Here is a 12157-nt window from a genome sequence, read left to right on the forward strand (position 1 = left end):
GAGGCTATTTTTAGGCCTCGGCTGCCTCCTTTCCACCTTGCTCCACAAACATCATCTCAGGGATACCGATGAGTGGTTAATTGTCTCATTTATGCAGTCTACATAAAAGTGTGTACTCTAAATCAATCAATCTATCATTATAGACATCAATACGCAAGGAAAACTCAGCTACATAAACTGTACGGCCTTCACCGCAGTCTTTGACACTGTGAACCCTGCAGGCTGAATTCCAAGCTCAGTGTCATTAAACCTTTGTCTTTTCATGGAAAAACAGCGTTTGAAACCAAATATGCAGCTATCGGACCACACACTTCCCGCGGTGTGAATGTGACCTGGAGTGAATGAGTGTGCGCAGGTGGGTGGAGTGTCCCAGGGAGTTCAAAAGGAAGCTCCGGTCATGAACACACAATAATGAGACCACCAATACCCTGCTCGCTTGATTGAGGGTGTAATGAGTATTTGAAAACAGATGTGTGAGAGATCACTGCTCTTCACTATCCCAATATTAGCACAAACAATGAGCAGACAAAAAACAAAGGGCGTGGTCATGAGAAAGCTGAATTTCCATTGGGAGCTCTTGAGGAATATGATCTTCTTGAGACCTTTTTTGGCTTGCGAAAGCTATCTGGGTTTAATAAAAGGTTTTACAGTTGGCAATTAGTTTTCAAACTGGCGGTGCTTTTGAAAGTGTTCCAAAGACCATGCTAATGCTAAAACTATGTCCTTTAGCCTAGTAATTCAAGGCAGCTATTTTAAGTCATGAAAGTAAAGCTCCTGTCTAATTAAATGGGGAAACAAAAACTTGCCAAACTCACATTTCAATAACATTTCAATTCAGCAGTAAAATCTGACAAGGCTGATACCATAAACGTTGTTTCTTACCTTTCAATAATGCTAAAAACTCTATATTCTGGAATCTGGACCGTCCAGCCAATGTACATGCACTGAGCGAAGTTTCAAGCAAAGACCAGGTGGTGACTTTGCAGACTGGCTCTTTTATTTGCAAGGAGGGACTTACTTTACTAGAGCCACCATATTGGATTCCAATTTCTTCCATTCATTCCCGTGGCCCATCTCAGGTATACAGTGAATACAGTCTCAGGCTCAAGTACAAAAATGCTTTGACATGAATCATTATTGTTTCTGATCATTTCCATTGAATAATTACTTTTTTTGTCAGGTTAATGCAAAGCTATCACATGATATTAGAAGACTATACAGCATGACATGATATCGTTCGTGATACTTTACATACTGTATGTGTACTGTACTGTACTGTACTGTACATGTGATCTACTGTGATCAACTTTGCCTTAAAGGGATAGTTTTTTCGCAGTTGTCCATATAATGGAAATGAATAGCGACCAGCATCAAGCTTTTAAAAAAAGATGGAAAGTATCACAGAAAGGTCCCATGCAACATGTGTTGTACACTCCAAGTGTTCTGGGAATATACAATGGGGTTTGGTAAAAAACAAACCCAAATTTAAATCGTGACCTTGGCTTGGTTTGTCTTTTGTGCAGGACTACACGTTCATGAGACTCTATTAGTGGCGCAGTTCAATAGAGTCTCATGAGAAAACCAACGGCCAAGGTCAGGATTTTCATTAAATAATACAATACATTTTTGTTCGAACATTGTCGCATACCCCCAGAACACCTGGAATATACGACACGTCGCATGGGACCTTTCTGATACATTTCCATTTTTTTTAAAGCTTGATGATGGTCTCTGTTCACTGCCATTTTATGGATGAGCGCGAGTGGGACATTTAAAAACAAAATCTCCTTATCTGGGCCGAAAAAGAAAGAATGGCATACGGCATTAGAAAAACACCAAGGTGAGTAAATGATAACTGACATAATCAATGGAAACATTCATTTTTGGTTGAACTATCTCTTTTGTGTTTTGAAATTAAACGTACTCAAATGTGCTTAATGACATTATTTAGACAAGTCAGCGAAAATGTTTTCAGGTGTTGTGGAGGGGTGGTTAAATGCAGCTGATGTGTGTTAACAAGTTAATGGAAAATCACATCCGCTTGTACAAAGGCAGGGAAGAACATGCCTCAGGCTGCCTTCTTATGAAGGCTAAAAAATACCTCTCGACATGCCCAATTAACTGCAGCGAGTTATAAAAATTAACTTCAATTGAAAAGATTACACAGTCATTTGACAGGAGTGGATACTGTTAAAGGGTTAAACTGTGTGTGTCCCGTTTGAGCTGTTGTAGGAACATAATTAATTGCATAATAGGGATAACTCAAATCTACATATTATCAAATATTCAAGGTCTTAAAAAAAAAGAGGCTGAAAATGAGCTGGAGCCTTTTCATTGCAAGTCCCATATCATTTTTTTTAGCAAAACGTCAGTACAGCTCTTAAATTTGATGGCGAACTCTGAGAGCAAAACATAAAGGTCCACTGGGACTTTCAACCGGGGAATTTTAAACACACAGTCCTCAGGTTTTTTTCCTCTGTGGTGACGGCAGGAGCATGTCCATATCAGCTGCTCGGCAGAGTTTAATGTTTCCACCAAAACCATGTAAGGAGTTTTTAGGGTACTTCAGGATCCTAGCATAATCAGAGACATTGTAAGAGAAGGGGGGACGGACCACTCATAGAAAAAATAATGGGAAAATCGCAACACTTAATATAGCAGCTGTAGAAATGGTTTCAGTTAAAGAGCCAATGATCTTTTAAAAAAATGTTTTTTTTACTCTAGTACATGCTTGAACTTAAGTTCTATGCTAGTCTGAAAAATACACTGTTTTAGAGCTACATGATTTGAGCTACATTCATGAAGCTACATATAAAATATTTATAAAATACAAACAGTTAAAATGTAAAGTATAAAGGAGCTGCACTTTTATTCCTAGTACTGCCTTCCATAATGGCTGCCGAGTGAACTGATTTGCCTTAAAGGGACAGGCATGTTGCAAGCCTTCAGTTCTGATATATTTTTTCATGTTCAAAGGGTTTGAAAGTGCTTGTTTCTTCACAGATTCATAATACATCGCCTTTGAAACACAAATGTTCCTCAGAGCTGTTGCCAAAAATCTCTGCATTTACTAATTTCCTTGCAGACGTCTCCGGTCGGATACGCTGCCATCCAGCATGAGTAGGCTGTGATTGGTTGGTTCTGAAGCCTACAGTCATCCGTTCATCATACCATGGAGAAAAGGGAGGTTTCAGTTGCTTTGGCATCATCACACTGTTCATGTTTAAAGGCGGGCATATTCAGGAGGAATTAAGTAGGGGATTCATAAACACAGCAACTGCATTGGCATTCTCAGGAAAATCTGAGAGAGAAAAATATTTTACAAAATATTTTTAACCTTTTTAAGTTACCCTAAAAAATTGTTTAATGCAAAAAACTGTTACTATTAATATTGTTTTCACATACCACACTGTTATTTTTTTTATATTACCTTTTTACATATTTACCAAATTTATATTTATATTTTATTACCGTTCTCATTCTAAAAACTGATCAGAGATCATGACGTTAATGACAACAGTTATATTTGAATGACAGCCCTAGTTATAACTTAGCATTACTAAATAAAAACTAAATCTATTTTAAATAGGCTAGGCTTATACCTATTACATTATTATAATAGTGAGGACATGTCACCTAAAATAAGTCAATATTTTCCATATAATATTTTAATAATTTAGTTTTCCTCCCTCACCAACCTGATACAGGAGTCTCTCTGTCTATTTCTCTCTCTCTGAGTGGACTGGCCTGCCTCAGTGCTCATGCAGGATGTTATGTACAGTTGATAACAGAGAAAACAGGAGGAGTGGGCCAAACTTCTTCCTGAAATGGGATGTCAGTAATTAGCAGAGACCGGGGAATAGCATTTGTTTTCCTTGTGCAGCTGAACATGAAATTAAAGCTTTATCTGGAGGTAACAGGCCATTGGTCCCAGGGGTCAAACTCATGTAAGTGGACTGGGCTCCATGGCCAGAAAAATGTCTACAGTTTTACAGTTTACAAGCACAATATTAATTTTGAACCATAACACACTAATTTATCCAAGTCATATGCTGTTTATTCTCCATCACCTCTCATTTTCACTTACTATGTTCATGTAACTGAAGCTCTTGCTGTACAGTATCCCTCTACTGATACCTAAATCTACACCAAAGAGGGAGTCCCGAGGAGCTGTAATGCTATATAAAGCCCTTTGCCGCAAAACTCCACAAGTTTTTGCCCATAGTCTTCCCACAGCCGAGCTGCCAAGCCGACACACATTTTCCTGGCCAGAGTTCAGGAAAGTGCTGCTCCGAGCAGAAGGATGGAAACTTCAGACTGCCTTTGCCTGGATACAATAAAAAACACAAACACAGGCCCGGTGACTCAGAGTGATGCAGACAGTGCCTTCTTTATCAGGAAAGGGGCTCACCCGGTGGATACGTCCCTTATCAAACCTTTGTACCCATTAGTAACAGATACAAGTCATTATAAACACACTGTCTGACATGTGAGGAGCCATAACTATTCTTTACTGTTCAGTTTTTAAATCTATCATCCCTAATGCCAACATACTACAAACCACAAGGGAAAATGTCTCTCAGTTTTTGTATCCCTCATTTAAGTCCAGTGAGTCATACTCACTTCAAAATGCAACATTTTTCTCACAAATGATACAGAGGGCTCTGCTCAAATGGGTTACTTTAATGTTACACGTGAATGACAAAGAATAAAGGAACTCTCCCCGGATCAAACTGTACCGTAAATAGCTGTCAATTAAAGTGACAGAAGTGCCATGATTTATGCAATTAGTCAAGGTATGTAAATCAATTAGAATCAAACTGAGGTCCAGGGATCCTAAGGGGCCCGTTGAAAAACTGACACACACACACACACACACACACACAAAAAAAAGTTTTAACAAAATGTACTTCTCAGGGTTGTGGAAGTTAAGACACTAATAAAACATGCAACCACACAGATATAAAAGAATAATAACATTATAAAAACCAAATTTTATATTATTTATACTGGTATATATGTATATGTATAACCACTAGATAGAAGCATAGACCCTATTTTTAAACATGGTTGGGGAAAGCCTTGTTGCTGAGAACAGTGTTTTCAGACATAATTAATAACTTTTATTAGCTATTGCATTTGGATATATATTTAGACAATCAAAGACTACTTTCTGTCACAGTGTAGATTTGACTTTTTTGTAAATGTTGTTGAATTTTCTGATGAATTAACTGGTAAACAGTCTCCAACTTATCCTCTGACGTCTCTCTGTGTTTGTGTGTGTGTGTTAGTTGTATACTTTTGATTGTTTAGAGTTTAACCCATTGGCAAACCCATTGCCAACATTAATGGATCAGAAATCTCTTAGGCCTTCTTTTTTTCTATCAATTTGAATAACAAGATAAATGCATAGAACCAGTTCATTTGTAGTGCACTGACAACATAGCTTTAAATAATTCGTTATCAAAATGTTATCAAATGGTTCATCAATTATAAAAAGACCTTAAGATAAATACTTCTGGACTTACAAAATGGCCTGTCATCGCTGTTTGCCTTTGGCAATTGATCTGGCCTAAGATCTTTTCAGAAAACACCCCTTTTTCAGAGTACAGTACAAAACCTCTTCTAGATCCTGTGGAAAAATGAAAAATAAGTGGATGTGACCAAAAACGTAGTAATAAATACCTGCACAGAACTCCAAACCCCGAATTGTGTCAGAGAGGGAACTCCCTGACTGAGTGTTTATAGCCAAGCCCATCCAGGAACCCAATGTGAGGAACATTTTGTCAACATACGCCACAGCCTCCAACCGCACAAATACACAGTTCCAGTTCCCACAGCGTTGCCATGACAGCAAAGAGCCCATTACATAATGTTATGGTGACCCACTCTTTCCTGCAATGGACTCCAAGCAGGATGTGTTTGAGTTGTGATGAATGTGAGCTCTCTGTGAGATTTTCCCTGATGCGCCATGTGCAAAAAATGTATCTACCTTCTGAGATCATGAGATTTCAGGAAAAGATCTAGTATCCACGATAAAATTATAGGGAAAATAATGTTGTTATAGGGATAGTACATAGTTCACGCTCAAGTCATTCCAAACCTGACTTTCTTTTTTTCTACGGAACACAAAAGAAGATATTTTGAAGAATCTGTTTTTGTCCATACAGTGAAAGTCAATGGGCACCAAAACATAACATTGTGCGGTAGGGAGATAGAGACTTGAGGTCTGGTTGCTAACATTTGTCTCTCTCAAACAGCTTTGTTCCTTGCAGAAGCACATGTGTTTGACATTAAATTTCAGAGACGAAAAAGCGATACAGTTAATAGCAGACATCAGGAACAAAAGGAGGAACAGATGTAAGGTAGGAACACAGAACGACGTCAGCTGGCTAAAATTATCCGAGGACATCCCTGCTCGCCACGTGGGTCGTCTGTGTGGGAGAATTCTTCGAGCAGGGAACTCCTCCTGTCAGTGGAAGCCCATACAAATGGGACAGAGAGCATAAATCTTCCCCCAAAGGCCTAAGACACACCCTTGTATTGTCCTCCAGCTTGCAGTAGCTTGAGGAAACGACTGCAACTGTTTTTGGACAGGAGACGTGAAAACAGTTCCTCTTTGAGATGTCTACTTTTATCATGCGGCTTCGGCCGAGAGCTTCCGACTATTGACGCAGGTCATCTTTGCTTCTCACACAATGCATTTATCAGGTAGAGAACACCAGATGGAAAGATGGTTGAGGGATGTTTCAATGAGGCGTAGCAGATGTAAGAGGCGCCATTAATCTTCTTGAATGCTGTGCTAATGGAAGGCATCTATCTAAATGGGGAAAGACTGAAGATTATATTTCAGCAACATATATTCATAAAATGCAAAATAGTATAATACATTTTGCTACTGTAGCTCATCACACACACAAAAATCAGGTGACTTTTCTATTAAAAATGTGATTGGCTGTTTTAACCAAAACTCTCATCTACACAGAAACAGCAGTTTTCATTTTTAGAAAACCATACATTATTACAAGGAAAAATATTAACACACGAGGGAAATCATTGTTGTGTCCATGAAGATGTGAAAAAATAAATTATTATACGCCTGTTTAACCGAAGCTAATTTGGGTGGGTTTCTCCCATCCCCAATGTCACTTCTCTGTCTTTTACGGCCCTGACGAGAACGTCAGTCTCCTCGGCTGTGAACCGCTCCTGGTGCGCGCCTGGCAAATCCGCCGTTATAATAGCAATCCGCCATGGAACAAACGCGCCTGCTCTTAAAGGCAATGTGAGATGTCGCTCTGATTGGTTTATTTCACGTTACGCCCAAACCACACCTACAGTATGAATAATGAAGCTACTTCCAACCCATTTTAGATTTGCATCGGGCGCAAGAGTCATTTATCCCGCCGGTATAATAGCAACAGCGCCCAAGACCCGCCCACAAAGTTACTTGCGTTTCAGATTGTTAAAATAGGGCCCATAATGTTTTGATAATGATTTCATAAATGATCGTAAATGATCGATTTCATAAATAGAATCGTAGGCATATTATTACATTATCTCATAATAGGCCCATAACTTCATTCTTAATTTTATTTTATTTTACTGTGGTACTAAAACACTGTCCTAATTATGAAATCATTTTTAAAACATTGCAACTTTATGCTAATAAGAAAGATAAAATACTGTAATACATCAACATGACCTTACCCTTAATCAGCATGTAAACAAACTACATTTTTGAACACATGTGAACATATGTGACCCTGGATCACAAAACCAGTCACAAGTCGCACAGATAGCCAAAAATACATTGTATGGGTCAAAATGATCTATTTTTCTTTTATGCCAAAAATCATTAGGATATTAGGTAAAGATCATGTTCCATGAAGATATTTTGTAAATTTCCTACCGTAAATATATAAAACATTTATTTTTGTGAGTGAATGCAGCACAATCGCGAACATAAATAAATAACTTTAAAGGCGATTTTCCCAATGTTTTGATTTTTTTGCACTCTCAGAGTACAGATTTTTGTTTCTTGTTTCTCGGGCAAATATTGTCCTATCCTAACAAACCATACATCAATGGAAAGTTTATTTATTCAGCTTCCAGATGATGTATAAATCTCAATTGCAAAAAATTTACCCATTTGACTGGGTCACATATATAGTAGGGCTGGGTATTGACACAGATTTCACAATTCAATTCGATTTCGATTCACAAGCTTGCGATTCGATTCGATTTCGATTACGATTCGATTCGATTCAATATCGATTATTTTGGATATCAGGTACAATACATTGTAAATTTTCTCAAGGAAAACTGGAAAATAAAAGGGAAAAAAATTATTGTAAACTATGGGAGTCAGTTGTACCCTATAGGCTTCATTAGCCTACTATAATATTGAAGGTAAAAATTAACTGATTTGTATACAAACACTTAAAATACACTTTTATTTATTTTTATAATAATAAAGTTATATGAAAATTAAAAAAATTAAATGGTGGCTGTCATAAAAACTTTCCAGATTTATTTAAACATGCATTAAATATTGAAGAACAATACAAATTATAAATAATGATTATGTAATATGGTGCATATATTTAGCAAAATGCTCCTCTCTAGAGTTAATTTTTCTAGCTGACTAACGAGTTTATGGTCACTGGATATGGTTTTTCTGAGGTAAATGTGACGTTACATGACATTGTTTACTAACGTCTTTCCACGGTTGAAACACTGACTGAGCGATTCCATGTGACATGATACGGACTTCGATAAGTTGTACTCTATCTTTTAACACACTTTCAGATGCTCATTCGTGTTTATTTCTCGCGGTAACTGGTTTTATTAAGGCAAGAGAAGATCATGTGCGCTCCGCGTTGCTGCTTCTCTAGAGCTGAGCTGCGCCAGAGCGATCTCACGCCACAGCACCAAAACGGTAATTATGTTTTTGAATTTCGTAAGAAAATGGACGTAATTTGAAATCTGAGACTTTGTTTCATATCAATAATAACAAAGCACAAAGATTATTGCGATTTATTGGATGGGATGCGCGCAACAATATTCCATTCATTCATCAACTGAAAACAGGATGACTAATCGATTCTTGGGATTTAAGAATCGATATTGTTTCGTAAAAATGAGAATCGATTAAAATCGAGAAATCGATATTTTTTACCCAGCCCTAATATATAGTCAAGGTGTTTACATTATAAACAGATACTGGGGCTCTGCATAGCAACACTATTTGCATTAAATGTTAATAGGTGAAGACTGCACCTGAGCAGAATAGGAGTGGCCAGTACAAAAAAAAAAAAAAAAGGATAGTGAGTCACTGGAAATGCATTATAGCCTATTGGAAGTTGCTGCCACAACATGGCACATTCTTTGGGAAAAAATACAGTACATGGCATACTCCCATTTCCTAGGGCTACAGATTTTACAGAAGCAGGATAACTGCTTATATATATATATATATATATATATATATATATAGTGATTAATTACGTTTTATATATTTATTTTACATTTTAAAATAATTTTTTAAGTATTTCTCTTCACAAGTGTTTATTTAAGAAGGCCAGGTCTGGAGGAATTTTGGAAATGCAGACACATGACATGAAAACAACAGGGAAGGCACCAGCTGGATACACTGACATGAATCAGAGGTTGTTTTCAAACCAAGCATCAGCATAGCGATATCATCTGGAAGACGTTAAAAAAAGTTTTATCAGGGCGTGTCTCTCTCTATCTATTCAGCCTCCCACTTTTTCTCACTCCTTCTGTTTTTATTATTCAACACACATAAATTCAGACACAGAGGTGTGTCTGAAGAAGCTAACCACAATCATTATACAGTGCTGAGGGACACTTGGGAATTCACAAATATGTCATTCCTCCCTTGTTTCCTTGGAGTTCATTGTGAGTCGCTAAATTTATTGCATGGAAAGACCCAAAATGTTTGGCAGAAAATGGGGTCTTAACCATTGATATGTCTGTTTGAAAGATAACTGGCTTTGACTGAACTCTGGAGGCCAAGAGATGAAGCATCTTGGGTTTTGTGGGAGAAATACTTGAAGTTTAGAGGGATAGTTCACACAAAAATAAAAACCATCATCATTTACTTTTACTCCTGTTGTTCCGAACTTGTGTTACTTTATCTCTTAAGTGACACAAAAGACGGTATAAAAAATAAAATAAAATAAAATCTTTTTTTAAATACAATCAAAGCCAATGAGGGCCAACATTGTTTCAGACCTAATTGACATTCATTGTTTGGACAAAAACAAAATGTGTCCAGATACTTTTTGAGGCTACTGTAATTTATATTTTTTAAGGCAATGTCACATCTAACCACATGCAAACTGATTTTGAATGTGATTCTCAGTATTACATGCTGATTTTTGGAAATACACTACTGTTCAAAAGACTGAAGAAAAAAAATCTCATTCATCAAAGAATGTATCACTGTTTTCTCAAACAAGTAAGCAGCACAACTGTTTTCAACATTGATAATAATAAGAAATGTTTCTTGAACAGCAAATTAGCATATTAGAATGATTTCTAAAGGATCATGTGACACTGAAGGCTGGAGTAATGATGCTGAAAATTCAGCTTTGCCATCACAGGTATAAATTACACTGTAAAATACATTCAAATAGAAAACGAGTTAAGTTAAATTTCACAATATTTTGGTCAAATAAATGCAGCCTCGGTGAGCATAAGAGACATCTTTAAAAAAAAAACAACACTGAAAAATCTAACCAACCCCAAACTTTTAAACATTAGTGTAACAGTAAACATATAGGGAAGAATCTCATTGAAAAAGCCCTGCCCTGGCACACCCCTCAGTCCACAGATGCCCACAGGGCGTATAACCTACAAACACAGATATAAATGAGCATATCCTCCCTAAAGCAAAGACTGAGAGGAGAGGAATTTTCCAGAAGTGGTGTGAAAGGCCCATGCGTGTCTTCAGTTTAAATTGCAGCAACGGGAGAAAGAAACAGTCAGAAAGAGGGAGGGAGGAAGGGAGGAAAAAGAGAAAATTTGCTAATGAAATTGGGTAAAGCATGGCTTGCTCAATATATTGTCATTAGAGAGCAAGTTAACCCACCCTTGTTTTCTGGGAGAGAGGTGAGGTTGGGAAACTCCTTCCACATGATGGAGGATTCTCCTCAAATGCCGCAAACATGACCATGAAAAAGTATTTTTATTTGTTGTTTTTTCATGAATGATGTGTAGAAAGATGTTCTGTGAAGCAAAAAAAATAAGATATTTTTTAAAATGTCAAAAAAAGGTGCTTTTTGGCTATACAATAAAAGTAATTTTATTCATTATATGGACCAAAACATGAGATTTTAAAATCCAAGCGAAATGATAGTTTGGTAACCTGTGTCTGACACAAATTCTGCAAAAATACAAATGCAATATTGCATGAATAGCCTGGATTATTGCACCATTTAGCCATTCCGAGAAATGAGCTGCTGGTGGATCGCAAAGGATTTCACCCAGTGCCCGGTGAAACCTACTTCACACAACTGTTAATCTTTCCACACTGTTGCCGTTTACCAGGCTGTTGGCATGGCAATGGGAATAAACTGGTGCTGTTGCTTGAGGAGGAATTTTGTATAAACAGTATCCTCTTTATTTCAGTGATATCTGATTTATGATCTGAAACCAACAGATGAGTTTGGGACAAAACACTATGCTCATTAAAATACAAGACAGAGTCCCTCTTCTATGTGTATATGATAGCATAAGTAGCTAAGTTGTATTAAAAGCTTTGATCTGGACAACAATGTGGCTAGTTGTTGTGTTGTGATGAAGTTAGTTCATTGCATGACACAAATCTTTCAAGAAACTCAAGAGAAGTTATAGTCTGCTGACAGAAGAAGCCAAGCTGGTTTTCTCTTTCTCACATTAACTCTGGCACAACAGGAAGCAATGTACAGTATGCATCACTTCATCTTCAAGTCGTAAAAAAAGATTTCATAAATTAGTAAGCATTAGTAAACATTAAAGGCATTATTTAAAATAAATGAGCACTAGTGCGTCTTAATCGCATTAGAAACATAAACAGCTAGTTTCAACTAATTAGGAATGCAAAGAAAACTCTTTCTCATTACCATAATGTAAAAAAAAATGTATAATTTTA

This window comes from Abramis brama (assembly GCF_963993115.1).
Source record: "Abramis brama genome assembly, chromosome: 20".
In the NCBI taxonomy this organism is placed as follows: domain Eukaryota; kingdom Metazoa; phylum Chordata; class Actinopteri; order Cypriniformes; family Leuciscidae; genus Abramis; species Abramis brama.